Raw genomic sequence first — 19243 nt, 5'->3', positions numbered from 1 at the left:
AGTGCTGCCATCTAGTGGATATCGATAGAATTTTTTGAGGCAACAGCCTGAGGAACATTGTGTTATAACTTGACAATATGTAGTTACATCGTTGCGAAAAATGCATAATACTGCTGATCTTTTGAAATAACTAGATTTATTGCAAGATGAATATTTTGATGATATTGACACTGATTGAGTTAGTGACAATCAATTGGATGATGTGGAACCTGTAAGCTCTGGCACTGATGGAGATTGTTGTACCAAGGCAGTCACACACCTGCACATACAGTAGGAGATGGTTTACTAGCTCAGATAGTGTTATTTCTCAGTTAGACCAGGGGTTGGCGCCATCACCTGATCCATTCTCCATTTGTCCCTCTGGAGACCAACCGAAGAACCTGCCCCTCAATGACATCACCACTAGTACAGCCCCTGTTGACGTCACTTCCGGCACTCTTTCGTGACATCTTATCCGGTACTCAGAACCACTCTTCCTGCCATGTCAGTTCTTATTCTAACTTCCCTGATCCCATCTCTTCCTCAGTTCAGCCATATTTATAGACCAGCTTTTCAGCCTGTTAGGTAGTTCTCTTTTGGACTCCAGTCTGTAAAGACAGGTTTAATTTTCTGCCAGTTTTTCAAGTAGATGGGGTGGCCTTCCCCAAACCTTTTTATGACTCCATCCGTCCTTACTATAGGCATCACGACTTGTGGTGACTGACAACACACCACGGACATTCTGTCACCCATTGAGTGCAAACAGTCACCAAATACCAAATGTGCGACAAGAGTGGACGGTACAAAGAAACGCGTTGTATTTACGGCACTTATGCTTCTAAGCCTGCACTCTGCGTGGTGCCATCCTTCAAGGACTGTCCATTCAAATGGAGACTTTTAGTCCTGTTTCTGGTCAAAATAAAATAATGAACTGTGTCATTATACATTTTTGATAGAGTTACTGATCTTTTCTATTACCATCCATCCATCTATTGTCCAACCCGCTGAATCCGAACACAGGGTCACGGGGGTCTGCTGGAGCCAATCCCAGCCAACGCAGGGCACAAGGCAGGAACCAATCCCGGGCAGGGTGCCAACCCACCGCAGGACACACACAAACACACCCAGCACACACTAGGGCCAATGTAGAATCGCCAGTCCACCTAACCTGCATGTCTTTGGACTGTGGGAGGAAACTGGAGCGCCCGGAGGAAACCCACGCAGACACGGGGAGAACATGCAAACTCCACGCAGGGAGGACCCGGGAAGCGAACCCAGGTCCCCAGGTCTCCCAACTGCGAGGCAGCAGCGCTACCCACTGCACCACCGTGCCGCCCCTCTTTTCTATTACATTTTTTTATTACATTTTTTGCAAATTATTTATTATTTATCACACATGCATAGACCAATACTGCAGTGTCCTGCTATTAAATGGTCCAGCAGCCAGTGTGTTAAGCAGGCTGCAAATGTCTGGATAGTAAGCTGACATATAGGAATTAAAAAATTCCTTTTGAATTACAACTAATCCTTATTTCTTGAGCGGCATTCTAAATTCAGACCACATTTAGAAGTTTCACTTTTTCAGATGCGAGTGTCTTCATTGCCATTTCAAGGCTAAAACTTCCTTCAGGTAAATGAGAATAAGACAAAGGTGTTGCTCCTTGGCCCTCCTGGTTCCATCAGTAGCCTTGCCAATAAAGAAAATGAATAAAGTGATGTCTAATAACTCCAATTATAGGACTAATAACTCCAATGTGAATCGTAGGGCATATGAGAACATGAGGGCAACCATTAAGAAGGATATTAGAGGAGCTAAAAAGAAGTTACAGAGAAATATTGCAGACTTAGAGAGATTCTTTAAGTATTTTAGCAGTAAAAGATCAGTCAAAGGAGGTGAAGTGCATCAGAAATAGTAAAGAGGAATTAAAAGATACAGACAGTGAAACAGCAGACCCTCTAAACTCAGTTTTTTCCTTGATATTCACAGTGATAAAATGGATCACCTCTAGCAGTAACAGGGACTACTAAGGAGATACTGAGGGTTTTCAAAATTGTAGAGAGAGATGAGCTCCTGAGATTAAAGAGGCTGAAATCAAACAAATCACCAGGATGGGTACAAGTCACAGGAGTTTCTACTCAAACTTTATAACACACTGGTGAGGCCTCATCTGAAACAAGCTAGTTAACTTTGCAGATGATACCTAGCTAGGTGGGTTGGTAGATAATCTCAAGTCCGTTACATCATTACAGAGGGACTTGGACAGCACACAGGCTTAGGCAGATTTGTGGATGATGAAATTTACTGTCAGTAAATGTAAAGAATTACACATAGGAAGTCAAAATGTTAGGTTTGAATGCACAACGGGAGGTCTGTAAATCAAAAGTCCATGACTGACTGACCTTAAGAGAAGGATTTATGAGTCTCAATGGACTCCACACTATGAACTGCCAGACAGTGTTCAGAAACCATTAATAAGGCTAACAGAATGTCAGGTTATATAGCGCCTTGATGTGTGAGTACAAGTCACAGGAGGTTCTGCTCAAGCTTTATAACACACTGGTGAGGCCTCATCTGGAGACCTGTGTGCAGTTTGCGTCTCCAGGCTACAAAAAGGACATAGCTGCACTAGAGAAGGTCCAGAGAAGAGCAACTACAGGAGATGAGTTATGAGGAAAAGATGAAAAGACCTGAGCCTAATGCTTGCATTAACTTTAGGTCTTGTTAGGTCTCAATACACAAAGGGAGGTCTGATAATCGAGAGTCCACCTTATGAGAAGGACTTAGGAGTCATAGTGGACTCTAAGCTATTGATGTCCCGACAGTGTTCAGAAGCCATTAATAAGGCAAACAGAATGTCAGGTTATATAGCGCCTTGATGTGTGGAGTACAAGTCACAGGAGGTTCTGCTCAAGCTTTAAAACACACTGGTGAGGCCTCATCTGGAGTCCTGTGTGCAGTCTGGGTTTCCAGGCTACAAAAAGGACAAAGCAGCACAAGAGAAGGTCCAGAGAAGAGTGACTAGGCTGATTCAGGGGATACAGGGGGTGAGTTTTGACGGAAGATTAAAAGAGCTGAGCCTTTACAGTTTAAGCAAAAGAAGATTAAGAGGTGACATGATCTGAAGTGTTTAACATTATGAAGGGAATTAGTGCAGTGGATCGAGACGGTGACTTTAAAATGAGTTCAACAAGAGCACAGGGACACAGTTGGAAACTTTTTGAGGGGAAATTTTACACAAACATTGGGAAGTTTTTCTTCACACAAAGAATGAGGCACTTGGAATAAGAGACCAAGTAGTATTGTGGACAGGAGGACTTTAGGGACTTTCAAAACTTGACTTGATGTTATCTTAGAATTAAATGGTGTGAAAAGATCAGACTCGACACACTTTAGAACATTAGAACATTAGAACAATCTAGACCAGGCCATTCATCCCCACATAGCTCGCCAGTCCTCTCCACTTATTTCGTCCAAAAAAACATCAAGTCGACTTTTGAAGGACCCCAATGTCTTACTGTCTACCACACTACTTGGTAGCTTATTCCAAGTGTCTATAGTTCTTTGTGTAAAGAAACACTTCCTAATGTTTGTGCGAAATTTCCTCTTCACAAGTTTCCAACTGTGTCCCCGTGTTCTTGAGGAACTCATTTTAAAATAACAGTCTCGATCCACTGCACTAATTCCCTTCATCATTTGAAACACTTCAATCATGTCACCTCTTAATCTTTTTTTGCTTAAACTGTAAAGGCTCAGCTCTTTTAATCTTCCATCATAACTCATCCCCTGTAGCCCTGAGTCAGTAAAGTTGCTTTTCTCTGGACCCCCTCTAGTACTGCTATGTCCTTTTTGTAGCCGAGACCAAAACTGAACACAGGACCCCAGATGAGGCCTCCCCAGTGTGTTATAAAGACTTGAGCAGAACCTCCTGTGACTTGTACTCACACATCAAGGCGCTATATAACCTGACATTCTGTTAGCCTTCTTAATGGCTTCTGAACACTGTCTGGAAGTCGATAGCTTAGAGTCCACTATGACTCCTAAATCCTTCTCTTAAGGTGGACTTTTGATTTTCCGGCCGCCCATCGTGTATTCAAACCTCACATTTTTACTTCCTATGTGTAATTCTTTACATTTACTGACATTAATTTTCATCTGCCACAAATCTGCCCAAGCCTGTCTGCTATCCAAGTCCTTCTGTGATGATATAACGGATTCCAAATTATCTGCTAATCCACCTATCTTGGTATCATCTGCAAACTTAACCAGCTTGTTCTTTATATTCCTATCTAAATCATTTATAAATATTAAAAATAGCAGTGGCCCCTGCACTGCCCCCTGCTGGTCACCACTCTTAACATCAGCCAGTTCTGATGAGGCTCCTCACACCATCACCCTCTGCTTCCTGTGTCTGAGCCAATTCTGCACCCATCTAAAAACATCACCCTGAACTCCCACTTCTTTTGATTTAATGCCCAACCTCTCATGTGGCACCTTATCAAATGCTTTCTGACTTATGAAAGGTCTACACTTATGAAAGGTTTGGGGCAGCCACCCATATATTATTCCTGGCTGCAATGGGCTTTGAGAATAAGACAGTAGTGTCTTTGACGGAGTCCAAATAAGAACTGATGAATAATGGTTAAGATGACGGCTTTAAATGCCAAGAACGGAAGTCATAACCAGAAGTGACGTTCCTCTAGGTGTCAGAACCTGAAGTGACATCTTTAGGGATGAGTCAGACAGGTTTTCCCATTTTTGATCTGTCGAGGTAACAGAAGAAGGTTTAATGCACCCCGCCACCCCCTAGCCTGGTGTGGAATTACCCTCACTTTGTCCATACAGCTTCCTCCTACTTGCATGTGTGTGTAACAGTGGACAGGAACGTCAAGCTTTGTTGGATTGAATGGTCTGATCTTATCCATATTGTTCTGAAGTTCTCTTTGTTTTGGAAGCACTAAATAATTGGACTCCTCAGTATATCTCAGATCTCCCCATTCAACATTCTTCCTCCAGAGCACTGAGATCTTCTTCCCAGCTTTTCTTTTTTTCATCAGTGCCACCTTCTCCTTTCTTAAGGAAAGAGGATTGCACTTTTTCAGTGGATGCTCCACAACTATGGCATGAGACACCTTCAGTTGTCAGAACTTCTTCCACTGTGTAGACATTTAAAGATTCACCTTTTTTTGGAGACAGAGAGTGATGTTTTTGCTATGGTGCGCCTTGGGCGTTATTATATTTTATGCTTTGGGGGTTTTGGAGATCTTTTGTATTAATTTAGTCCTATTTTTGGGTTGTTGCATTTTTATTAATGTTGGAATGAATACAGCACTTTGGTGCAGCTGCATTCTGTTGTTTAAATGTGCTTTATGAATAATTTTGATTTTGATTTGATTTAATGAACAACAGCTAGGCTTGAGTGTCACCGTCTGCTCAAAGGTCAGGGTCTCTTGCAAGATTTCCCACCTTTAACTGGTATGTTCCCGTCAGATTAGAAGGAGAGAAACTTCTGACTGGAGTCGAAATCTCTGAGGTGTGGAGCTCGGTAGGGCACGGGCACCAAAGACGAGCTGCAGATGGCGCGGTGCGTATGATGTGCTGCCTGACATTAAGATGAATAGACCTGCGGCTTGTGTTGGGGAGAGGACCACCTGCAGACAGCGGACCCCATCGGGAATGAAGAGAGCAGATCTTTAAGTAAACAAATGTGAAGTCGATGCATTTGGGTACATTATTAATGGGCTCTTTGGAAAGGGGGGTTTGGGGAGGACTGGGGGGAGGCTGCGATATCAAGCTGTGATCATTTAAAGCTGTGATTTAGAACTCTCTGCTTGGGACTTGAAAGGAGGGCAGGCGGAGAGCAAAGAAGGCAAGTTTGGTTTAAGAAGCCATCCATCCATCCCTTTCTGTTTTTGTAAACTGGATTTATCCATTAAAGTAACACAGATAAACCCAAATAGCATCGGGACTTAAAAAAGAACAAACCCTGGAGGGGCTGGCAAGTCTACTGCATGGCACCCTACACACCTCATAATCACTCATACCGGCCACTTAGGGCTCAACAAACTGCTAAACTTGCAGGCATTAGAACTCAGGACAGCTGTGAGCCAGCAGCGCTAACCACGAGGCCACATGTGAGTGCTCTCTGTCCCAAAAATTATAAAACTGTCGAACTTCATTAAATGTTTATTTAAAGCTAACCTATTGACCCAAAATGAATCAGTCCACAAATCAAATGAGTTTCTGATCTTGCGATCTCAATCCTGGATGAAAGGGAGCCAATAGCACTGGACACAGTGTAGGAACTGACCAAGGGTGGGACCACCGTCCATCACAGCCAGGCTCAGCAATCCAATCATTAATTCTTTTATTGATTTACTTAACATCATCAATTGAAGGTAAGAGATTAGGCAGAATGAGAATCTTTACTTCAAGAACTGGATAGACATCTGGAATAAACCTTGGACAGGGTGCTACTCCATATTGGAACAGACATCATTCCTCCATTAGAAAGAGAGAAACTTGTATGACCAAAGTGGAAAATTTGGCTTTTTACAGAAGCTCACTAAATAGATAGATAGATAGATAGATAGATAGATAGATAGATAGATAGATAGATAGATAGATAGATAGATAGATAGATAGATAGATAGATGTGAAAAGCACTATAAGAGATATCTATCTATCTATCTATCTATCTATCTATCTATCTATCTATCTATCTATCTATCTATCTATCTATCTATCTATCTATCTATCTATCTATTATATAGTGCCTTTCACATCTATCTATCTATCTATCTATCTATCTATCTATCTATCTATCTATCTATCTATCTATCTATCTATCTATCTATCTATCTATCTATCTATTATTATATAGTGCCTTTCACATCTATCTATCTATCTATCTATCTATCTATCTATCTATCTATCTATCTATCTATCTATCTATCTATCTATCTATCTATCTATCTATCTATCTATCTATCTATTTTAGGAAACAGTCAGTCATTTATTTATTGATTTGAACGTTTTCATTACTAACAGCTGTTTGTGTGAAATTTTGGATGTCATTTCCATTTCAATTGAACGGTATTTGACAGCCAAGAAATTTTATATTTTTAAATAACTTTTGAGTTTGAGACAATCGTGATTGTTCTTAAACATTTGTCATGTAACATTTAAGTAGATCGCAAAGACCCAAATTAGATCAACATAAAAACAAACTGTCTTTGAGTCATTGTCTTTTTTATCTTTGATAAATATTAAATACTATTGACACTACTACTATACTAATACGGTAATAATAAATAGTTTGTCGGTTGCAGTGTGCATTCAGCAGGGAATCATCCAAAGGTGATCTCATCATTAAACATACAATATTTATTGTCTTGTGCATACAGTAGAATTATATTGTTACATACATGTCTCTCCACAACAGTGATAATATAAAAAAACGCAAAAATATACATAGAATACAATATACAGTATAGATACAGTCATATGAAAAAGTTTGGACCCCCTCTAAATTCTTTGAATTTTTGTTTCTCATTGGCTGAACTTCCTTTTAATATCTGACATGCCTTATGGACACAGTAGTATTTCAGCAGTGACATTAAGTTTATTGGATTAACAGAAAATATGCAATAGATAGATAGATAGATAGATAGATAGATAGATAGATAGATAGATAGATAGATACTTTATTAATCCCAAGGGGAACATGCATATACTGTATAATATATATAATATGCATCATAACCAAATTAGACAGGTGCATAAATGTGGGCACCCCAACAGAGATATGACATCAATACTTAGTTGAGCCTCCTTTTGCCAATCTGACAGCCTCTAGACGCTGTCCTCCTATAGCCTCTGATGAGTGTCTGATTCTGGATGGAGGTATTGTTCACCATTCTTCATACAAAATCTCTCCAGTTCAGTTCAATTTGATGGACAGCCTGCTTCAAATCATACCATAGATTTTCAATGATATTCCAGTCAGGGGACTGTGACGGCCATTCCAGAACATTGTACTTCTCCCTCTGCATGAATGTCTTTGTAGATTTTGAACTGTGTTTTGGGTCGTTGTCTTGTTGGAATATCCAACCCCTGCGTAACTTCAACTTTGTGACTGATGCTTGGACATTATCCTGAAGAATTGGTTGATTATTGGGTTGAATTCATCCAACCCTCGACTTGAACAAGGGCCACAGTCCCTGAACTAGCCACAAAGCCCACAGCATGATGGAACCTCCACCAAATTTGACAGTAGGTAGCAGGTGTTTCTCTAGGAATGCAATGTTCTTCTTCCGCCATGCAAAGCGCTTTTTGTTCTGACCAGATAACTCCATTTTTGTCTCATCAGTCCAAAGCACTTTGTTCCCAAATGAATCTGGCTTGTCTAAATGAGAATTGGCATACAACAAGCGACTCTGTTGGTGGTGTGAGTGCAGAAAGGGCTTCTTGCTCATCACCCTGCCATACAGATGTTCTTTGTACAAATTGCGCTGAATTGTAGAACGATGTCCAGATACACCATCTGCAGTAAGATGTTCTTGCAGGTCTTTGGAGGTGATCTGTGAGTTGTCTGTCACCATTCTCACAATCCTGCTCATATGCCGCTCCTGTATTTTTCTTGGCCTGCCAGACCTGCTGGGTTTAACAGCAACTGTTCCTGTGGCCTTCCATTTCCTGATTCCATTCCTTACAGTTACAGAAACTGACAGTTTAAACCTCTGAGATGGCTTTTTGTAGCCTTCACCTAAACCAGGAGACTCAACAATCTTTGTGTTCAGATCTTTGGAGAGTTGCTTTGAGGATCCCATGCTGTCACTCTTCAGCGGAGAGTCAAAGGGAAGGAAGCACAACTTGTAATTGACCACCTTAAATACCTTTATATCTCATGATGGGACACACCTGTCTGTGAAGTTCAAGGCATAATGAGCTCATCAACCAACCAATCAGCATTGAGCAGTGACAGGCATTCAAATCAGCACAATGACAAGGGGACCCACATTTGTGCACAGCCAGTTTTTCACATTTGATTTCATTTCATACAACTAAATACTGCGTCACTAAAAATCTTTGTTCAGAAAACATTGCAGTGCTCAGATGTTCCTAGGAAATGAAAGACATACCACTGATATCTTTACTGTGGAAAGGAGAGTCAATTATTATGCAGGCTGAGAGAGGGTCACAAGCTTTTTCATATGACTGTATATACAGGCCGGCACAAGGGGAGATAGGAAAAATGTAAAAAAAAAGAGAGATGAAAGAACGGGACGGATGATGGAGGTTTACAGATGGTGAAGGGCAGTCAGAGAGAGACGATCAGGCCACCTGTTTGGAGAAGGCAGCTCAAGATGGTGCTCCGGAAGGGAGTGCAGGCTGAGGAGATCTAGGGACTGACTAAGCATTTAGAGTGGGGCGAGCAAGACATAAGTCCTCCCAATGGATCAGAGGAGAGACTGTGTGAGCGCGAAGGAAGACAGGAGAGGTGTGCCGACCTGGCAGTGTGGCGGCAGCCAAGATGGGGGTCGGCAGAAAGCAGTTCGATGTAATGGGGAGACAGAAGGTGGTGGGCTGCAATCGGGTGACGAGAGACTGCATTTTATTGATTTATCTCCACGTTTCACTGATTTTATGGATTTGTTTTTTTTTAACACTGCACAATGGACACTTTTGGTTTTACTTTTGTTTTGAATTGTTTTTGTATTTTTTTAATAAAAGCACCTGAGCCTTTTACACCATCCCCTGGCATTAATGAGATTTGCCCTCGTTTGTCAGCTTATCTCGGTCATAACTATCGACGGTGTTGGTTCAACAGACTCCCATGTGGGAAGAGGGAGTCTGTAGGGGACTGGCATCGTCACACCCATCACACTCCTACAAGTCCACAAAGCAAACCATTACTCTGTAGAGGGAGGAATGAAGGGAAAACCGGGCAGATAAGCCCTGGTGACAACTTGGCAGCGCCCCCTTCTGGGCACACTGGCAGAAACTCCAGAAAAATGAGAACACTATCAAGTGACCTATCGAAACACCAAGTTTTAGAATCAGCAAGGGCCGTCTTCTCATTCGGGAATTGGTTGGAATGAAAGATTGCAGCCCTGCAGGTCCATGAATGAAGATCTCGACATTAATGAGATAACTCACCATTGATGAGTCACTTATTAAAATCTGGAGCCCATTGTCCTGGGATTCATAAGCGGCACAAGGGTAAATGAATACCCCATAATGTTTAGGATGTCAGCACTGGTTGTTTGTTTTGTGGTGGTCCATATTTTAGTCTATGAGCATTTTGCTCTGATTTGCTCAAGGCCTTTGCGTGTGTGAAGCTTTGTAGGATTTCATCAGATAACGTCAATGTATGCATTTATTAATTTATGCAATTCTTCCTAATTCCCCTCACATAATGCCAGATTACCATTTCTTTCAGTTACGGCCGCCTGTTATAGATTTATGATGAGGGGAGAGTTGTTTTTTAGTTCTTTTGAATCTCATCCCAGGGGCATGGAATTAAGTTTTTTTTTTTTGATGAATTATGTTTTCCGTGGAATTTGTTTTCCAATTCAGTTCACCCCATAATTGCATACATATGTTAAAAGAAGCTGTTGGCTCTAAATCTGTACGGTAAAACCTCCCACAGACCTCCCACCTTTCATCTGCAAGTTGAATTTATTTCTGTCCCTCGATTAATCAATTCATGTTTTAACACATGAGTAAGCATGGCTAGTATGAAGGCAATGACTGTCAGCTGTAGTCACCTGGATTCAGGCGTGGAGTTTGCCTTTTCTGTTCTCTGGGTCCTCCAGTTCCTTCCCACATAGTAGATGAATTGGTGACTCCAACTTTGGATCCTTCATGTTGTTCTCCTGTCAAAATCTAAGCTCAACAATAAGTGAAGGCCTTTGAAAAACCAACAAAAACTAAACCTCTTAACAGGTCTGGGCCTCATCTCAGCTAGCCTAGCCCCAAACTCAAATGAAAGGCTTCTGGCCTGCATGGGCCTAAAAAAAAGGATCTAAGGCTTTTAACCATCAAAAACAAAGTAACAAAGCATCTACAAAGTGTTGTGGTTTAAGTTTGCCTCTTGTGTGGGCTACCTCGGCCATGTTATTAGAACTCCAGGTCCTTCTTATGGCAAGTGGTGGCAAAGCCATGCACATGAATGACAAGAGAGTAATAGTCACATATAGGTGTGCCATGGCTGACAGACAAGAACGTCAGTGACATCTGCTGATAGTAGAGCTCATTGCACTGGTCAATCGGATGAGAATCAAGTACACCCCATTATGCCAACAAACAATGCAATCCACAGATGACTGGTTGTGTTCTTTTCAAACACAAGTCCTACACAAAAGGAAGTCATAGAAAAGGTGGGAGAGTGATCTGGGCTGTTGTAACAGCATTATAGGCCCACCGGCAAACTAGTGCACTGGGGTCCCTGTTTTAATAGCAAAACATAAACATACATGGGCATCAGAAAAATTGTGGGCCCCTATAATTCTGGGGCCCCGGGACAGTGTCCATTATGCCCATAAGTTAAGACAGCCCTGGCTGCTGTGTTTTGTTATTGCCACATTTCCAACTGCTAGTTAGTGTTTTTATTGTGTATAAAGTTTCCATTGTTTTTGATTTGCCTTTATGTAAAAGTAAACTTTCTTTCATTATTTAATTTTTGAATATTGCGCTTCTTGGCTATTTGAAGGCATTCCCTGTGTTTTGTGGGTGAAACTCCAAGCGTCGGGGCAAACCTGATGTCACCATTGAAGGACAGCCCTCAGCCTTTGTATTCCTACCTGTGACAGTGACGCCTCCATTCCAGATGTGCTGAATAACTTCTATGCCCAGTTTGAAGCACAGAACAACGTGGTGATGAGGAAGACCACCTCTCCTCCTAGTGACCAGGCATTAAATCTGACTGTGGCCTATGTGAGAAATACTCTACGAAGAGTCAACCCACGGAAGGCTGCAGGACCAGACAATATTCCTGGCAGAGTACTAAGGGAATGTGCAGACCAGCTGGCAGGCCTTTTTTATGGACATCTTCAACATCTCCCTGAGCACCGCCATCGTCCCAACCTGCTTCAAAACCACCATCATAGTTCCCGTGCCAAAAAAGTCACAAATGTCCAACCTCAATGACTACCGTCCCGTTGCACTCACATCCATCATTATGAAGTGCTTCAAGAAGCTTGTCATGAGGCACATCAAAACCTTGCTGCCCCACTCACTGGACCCCCTGCAGTTTGCTTATTGCCGGAACTGTTCAACAGATGATGCAATAGTCACCACTCTCCATCTGACTCTCACTCATCTGGACAATAAAGACACATATGTTTGAATGCTGCTTATCGACTTCAGCTCAGCATTCAACACGATCATTACTCAGCAGCTGACGGAAAAGCTGAGCCTGCTGGGACTGAACACCTACCTCTGTAACTGGATTCTGGACTTCCTGATTGAGAGACCTCAGTCAGTCAGGATTGGAAACAACATCTCCAGAACCACCACACTGAGCACTGGAGCCCCTCAAGGCTGTGTGCTCAGTCCATTACTGTTCAAACTGCTGACTCATGACTGTGCAGCAACACACAGCTCTAATCACATCATAAAATTCACCGATGACACAACTGTGGTGGGTCTCATCAGCAACAACAATGAGTCAGCATACAGAGAGGAGGCGCAGCGGTTAACGGACTGGTGTAAAGCCAATGACCTGTCTCTGAATGTAGACAAAACAAAGCAGATGATTGTTGACTTTAGGAAGACTAAGAGTGACCATCTGCCACTGAACATTGACAGCTCAACTGTGGAGGTCATCAATAGAACCAAATTCCTGGGTGTCCACCTGGCAGAGAACCTCACCTGGTCCCACAACACCAGCTCTTTAGCCAAGAAAGCCCAGCAGCGGCTCTACTTCCTGCGTAGGCTGAGGAAAGCCCATCTTCCACCAGCTACTCTAACAACATTCTACAGAGGAACCATACAGAGCATCCTGAACAACTGCACCACTGTCTGGTTTGGAAATTGCACGGTCAGGGATCACAAAACCCTACAACAGGTAGTGAAGACAGCTGAGAAGATCATCAATGTCTCACTTCACTCCATCATGGACATTTACACCACATGCTGCATCCGCAAAGCCACCAGCATTGTGAATGATCCAACACACCCTTCACATTCACTATGTACACTCCTGCCATTGGAAAAAAGGTACCAAAGCATTCGGGCCCTCACCACCAGAATGTGTGACAGTTTCTTCCCCCAAGCAGTCAGACTCCTGAACACTCATGGACCGGACTGATATCTGATATCTGTCTTCTGTCTTCTGCAGTGTTGCACATGTCTGCACATTTGACTCACATGCACCTTGTCATATATGATGTGTCTTTAGGTTATGTGTCATGGATTCTTCGTTGTCCTGTGTTTTATGAAGCACCATGGTCCTGGAGGAACATTGTTTTGTTTCACTGTATGCTGTACTACTCATACAGTGCATCCGGAAAGTATTCACAGCGCTTCATCACTTTTTCCACATTTTGTTATGTTACAGCCTTATTCCAAAATGGATTAAATTCATTTTTTTTCTCAGAATTCTGCACACAACACCCCATAATGACAACGTGAAAAAAGTTTACTTGAGGTTTTTGCAAATTTATTAAAAATAAAAAAACTGTGAAATCCCATGTCCATAAGTATTCACAGCCTTTGCTCAATACTTTGTCGATGCCCCTTTGGCAGCAATTCCAGCCTCAAGTCTTTTTGAATATGATGCCACAAGCTTGGCACACCTATCCTTGGCCAGTTTCGCCCATTCCTCTTTGCAGCACCTCTCAAGCTCCATCAGGTTGGATGGGAAGCGTCGGTGCACAGCCATTTTAAGATCTCTCCAGAGATGTTCAATCGGATTCAAGTCTGGGCTCTGGCTGGGCCACTCAAGGACATTCACAGAGTTGTCCTGAAGCCACTCCTTTGATATCTTGGCTGTGTGCTTAGGGTCGTTGTCCTGCTGAAAGATGAACCGTCGCCCCAGTCTGAGGTCAAGAGCGCTCTGGAGCAGGTTTTCATCCAGGATGTCTCTCTACATTGCTGCAGATCATCTTTCCCTTTATCCTGACTTGTCTCCCAGTCCCTGCTGCTGAAAAACATCCCCACAGCATGATGCTGCCACCACCATGCTTCACTGTAGGGATGGTATTGGCCTGGTGATGAGCGGTGCCTGGTTTCCTCCAAACGTGACACCTGGCATTCACACCAAAGAGTTCAATCTTTGTCTCATCAGACCAGAGAATTTTCTTTCTCATGGTCTGAGAGTCCTTCAGGTGCCTTTTGGCAAACTCCAGGTGGGCTGCCATGTGCCTTTTACTAAGGAGTGTTTTCCGTCCGGCCACTCTACCATACAGGCCTGATTGGTGGACTGCTGCAGAGATGGTTGTCCTTCTGGAAGGTTCTCCTCTCTCCACCGAGGATCTCTGGAGCTCTGACAGAGTGACCATCGGGTTCTTGGTCACCTCCTTGACTAAGGCCTTCTCCACCGATAGCTCAGTTTAGATGGCCGGCCAGCTCTACGAAGAGTCCTGGTGGTTTCAAACTGGAAATTGGAGCTTGTGGTACAGTGAGGGTGAACAGGAGACACAGGCCTTCACAGGCTGAAGATGAAAAGAGGTGATGATACATGCGGGCAGAAAACTTGGTGGCATTGGCATGGCACGATGTCAAACGGGTGACTTGTCTCTCTAAAGTACACACTAACAATACAGTTAAGTCCATAAATATTTGGACAGATACATCTTTTTTCTCATTTTGGTTCTGTACTTTACCACAATGAATTTTAAATGAAACAACTCCGATGCAGTTGAAGTGCAGACTTTCAGCTTTAATTCAGTGGGGTGAACAAAACGATTGTATAAAAATGTGAGGCAACTAAAGCATTTCTTTAACACAATCCCTTCATTTCAGGGGCTCAAAAGTAATTGGACAAATTAAAGAACTGGAAATCAAATGTTCATTTCTAATACTTGGTTGAAAACCCTTTGCTGGCAATGACAGCCTGAAGTCTTGAACTCCTGGACATCACCAGATGTTGGGTTTCCTCCTTTTTAATGCTCTGCCAGGCCTTTACTGCAGCGGCTTTCAGTTGCTGTTTGTTTGTGGGCCTTTTTGTCTGAAGTTTAGTCTTCAACAAGTGAAATGCCTGCTCAGTTGGGTTAAGATCAGGTGACTGACTTGGCCATTCAAGAATTTTCCACTTCTTTGCTTTAATAAACTCCTGGGTTGCTTTGGCTGTATGTTTTGGGTCATTGTCCATCTGTATCATGAATCAATTTGACTGCTGTATTTAGTTGGATTTGAGCAGACAGTATGTCTCTGAACACCTCAGAATTCATTCAGCTGCTTCTGTCCTGTGTCACATCATCAATAAACACGAGTGTCCCAGTGCCACTGGCAGCCATGCACGCCCAAGCCATCACATTGCCTCCCTCCACCGTGTTTTACAGATGATGTGCTATGACTTTGGATAATGAGCTGTTCCACACCTTCTCCCTACTTTTTTTCTTGCCATCATTCTGGTAGAGGTTGATCTTGGTTTCATCTGTCCAAAGAATGTTTTTCCAGAACTGTGCTGGCTTTTTTAGATGTTCTTTAGCAAAGTCCAATCTAGCCTTTCTATTCTTGAGACTTATGAGTGGCTTGCACCTTGCAGTGCACCCTGTGTATTTACTTTCATGCAGTCTTCTCTTTATGGTAGACTTGGATATCGATATGCCTACCCCCTGGAGAGTGTTGTTCACTTGGTTGGCTGTTGTAAAGGGGTTTCTCTTCACCATGGAAATGATTCCGCGATCATCCACCACTGTTGTCTTCTGTGGATGTCCAGGTCTTTTTGCGTTGCTGAATTCACCAGTGCTTGCTTTCTTTCTCAGGATAGACCAAACTGTAGATTTGGCCACTCGTAATATTGTAGCAATTTCTCGGATGGGTTTTTTCTGTTTTCGCAGCTTAAAGATGGCTTCTTTCACCTGCATGGAGAGCTCCTTTGACCGCATGTTGTCTGTTCACAGCAAAATCTTCCACATGCAAGCACCATACCTCAAATCAACTCCAGGCCTTTTATCTGCTTAATTGATAAGGACATAACGACGGACTTGCACACACCTGCCCATGAAATAGCCAAGGAGTCAATTGTCCAATTACTTTTGAGCCCCTGAAATGAAGGGATTGTGTTCAAAAAATGCTTTATTTGCCTCACATTTTTATGCAATCGTTTTGTTCACCCCACTGAATTAAAGCTGAAAGTCTGCACTTCAACTGCATCGGAGTTGTTTCATTTAAAATTCATTGTGGTAATGTACAGAACCAAAATGAGAAAAAAGTTGTCTCTGTCCAAATATTTATGGACCTAACTGTACATGTGAGAAAGTGCAGCAACAGACAATTAAAAAGGAGGCACCAGTGCAACACGTATTGTAAGTATAACATGGCAGTGTATGCAATTGTCTGCTTTGAGCGAGATCAGACTGCGCAGGACTCTGCTGTGTAACATGTATGTGATATGTGTGTGAAGTCACAGCGTATACAGGCTCATACAACATGTAAGACTTGTCAAAAGTAAATATTTTTTTGCTGATTTGATATGTTAAACAATTGCTTTGTGTTCTTTTTTAAAAAGAGTTAGTTGTTGGAAAAATATTCAGCCCTGGGAGAAAAGAAACAAAAAAAAAATCAGCCCTTAAAGAGTTAAGGGTCTTTTTCAGGACTCACTATTCTGAAAGCACTCCATTCATGACACGAAGGAGAGGGAAGTCATAAAACCCGTGGTTCTGGGTCATCATAACCAACGTTCCTTAAATTTAAAGATATTTATTAAATAATTCAAACTACAAACAAGCACAACTAGGCAAAGCAAAAAAAAAGCGTAAATATTCTCGATTGTAATAAAAACGTGTCATTTGTTACCCTCTGATGGACGTCCATAGAGGGCTAGATATCTAATGTGGTAACCTGGGGCATGTACATCTGCCTTAACCCGACATAGACAGGCGGAGACACAAGTGCAGCACACGACACACTTTTATTTCAGTGGGGAGACGCTTTTTCAAAGTACAATTCGCAGTCCTTTTCTTCTCTCTCTCTTTTTCTCTTTCCGCCTCCACTCCTCTCTTCGTCCATCTCGTCCCGACTCTGGCTCCCCAAATGGAGTGAGGCGGCTCCTTTTATTCATCTCCTAGGAGTACACCATTTGGATCATCAGCGTTACCTAAAATCACTCCCAGGTGTGATGGATGTCCACTCTAGGGCTCTGCAGCTCCCTCTGGTGGTGCCCAGGGAACTCAACAGGACTGTACTAAACTCCATCCCCCAGCATGCCCTGCGGGAATCCGTGGTGCCATAGCCACCCAGGATGACTGCCCTCTAGCATTCCAGGGGAAGATAATGTCCTGAATAAACTCTCTACTCCCGGCCCCAGCCGTCTGCCACACTAGCAAAGGATGACAAATCAAAAATAAGATCAAATTCCTAATCACCGACCTTGAGATAGTCTAAGATGTTATTTATGTTTGAAATTTGTCGTTTTTACATTTCTGGCAGTGGCTCTTAGAGTGATAGGACCATCAGTAAAGAATCGCTTATCACAAATATGGGGCGGAGTGGTGGCTCGGAGGCTAAGGATCTGTGCTGGTATCCAGAAGGTTACCGGTTTGAATCCCCGTCACTGCCAAAAGAGATCCTACTCTGCTGGGCCCTTGAGCGAGACCCTTAACCTGTAATTGCTCCAGGGGTGCTGTACAATGGCTGACCCTGTGCTCTAACCCCAAGGGGGTATGTGAAAACTAACAAATTCCTAATACAAGAAATTGTATAAGGCAAAATAAAAAAAAAAATAAAATATGATTGTATTTGTGATTAGTGACCTTGAAATGACACTCGATATGCCTATATTACCGATTACGATTTTTTTCATGGTAAATTTGCCCCCTCATTTTCCATTAGGGGGTGAACCCCTGAATGATGTGGCCGGTACAACTTCAAGTCCTTCTGATCATTATTGCTGAAGGTGTCTATTGGTTTCTTCTTTATCATAAGGGTGTAATTTCCTGCACAAAGTCAAGTCAAGTTGGGGAGCATGCACTGGTATAGCGCGTTGTCACACCCATCACACAACGAAACAACTTGGAATCCCGATTGGCAACTCCTCTAGGCAGACATGTGGTCCAGTCCCACGCTCCGAAAATGGCCCTCTATCTGCCGCAGCCAGGTGTTACGTCGTGGGCAACCCCTTGGCCTGCTCCAACCACTCGGGTCCCCAACAATGAGGATCTATGAGCTGGATCACCCTCGGGGAAACGTGCCACATGGCCGTAGTGCCATAACTGACACTCCCTCACAATGCAGGTCGTGTGCTTCATTCGGGACTGCATGAGCAACACAAAGTCAAACCAATGGTACCCAAGGATTATCTGAAGAGACACACATGAATTTGTGAATTTCCCTTTGGGATTAATAAAGTATCTATCTATCTATCTATCTATCTATCTATCTATCTATCTATCTATCTATCTATCTATCTATCTATCTATCTATCTATCTATCTATCTATCTATCTATCTAAAAACAAAAGCGTGAACTCATTTTTCAGCATCTTGTAAAGGGGTCTAATTTTTGTTGTATTTCTTAAGTGAAAAAATGCTGTGCTAGTAATCTGAATGCTGCTAAGGCAACACAGGAGTTTGTTAGTTCTAAAAAATGGAAAATTCTTGAATGGCCAAGCCAGTCACCTGATTTAATTCCAACTGGGCAGGCCTTCCATAAGCTGAAGAGAAAACTTAAAGGGACAAGCCCCCCACCGAAACAAGGAGGAGCTGAAGATGACTGCATTAGAGCATCACCAGAGAAGAAAGACCCTCAGAACCTGGTGATGTAAAGGAATGGCAGAATTTCAAGCACTCATTGCATTAGAACACTCTAGACGAGAACAGGCTATTCAGCCCAACAAAGCTTGCAGTCCTATCCACTTATTTCTTCCAAAAAAACATCAAGTCGAGTTTTGAAGGTCCCCAACGTCTTACTGTCTACCACACTACTTGGTCGCTTATTCCAAGTGTCTATTGTTATTTGTGTAAAGAAAAACATCCTAATGTTTGTGTGAAATTTCCCCTTCACAAGTTTCCATCTGTGTCCCCGTGTTCTTGAACTCATTTTAAAATAACAGTTTCAATCCACTGGACTAATTCCCTTCATCATTTTAAACACTTA

Source organism: Erpetoichthys calabaricus, chromosome 4 (assembly GCF_900747795.2).
Source record: "Erpetoichthys calabaricus chromosome 4, fErpCal1.3, whole genome shotgun sequence".
NCBI lineage: Eukaryota > Metazoa > Chordata > Cladistia > Polypteriformes > Polypteridae > Erpetoichthys > Erpetoichthys calabaricus.
Note: the sequence above shows the minus strand (reverse complement) of the source record.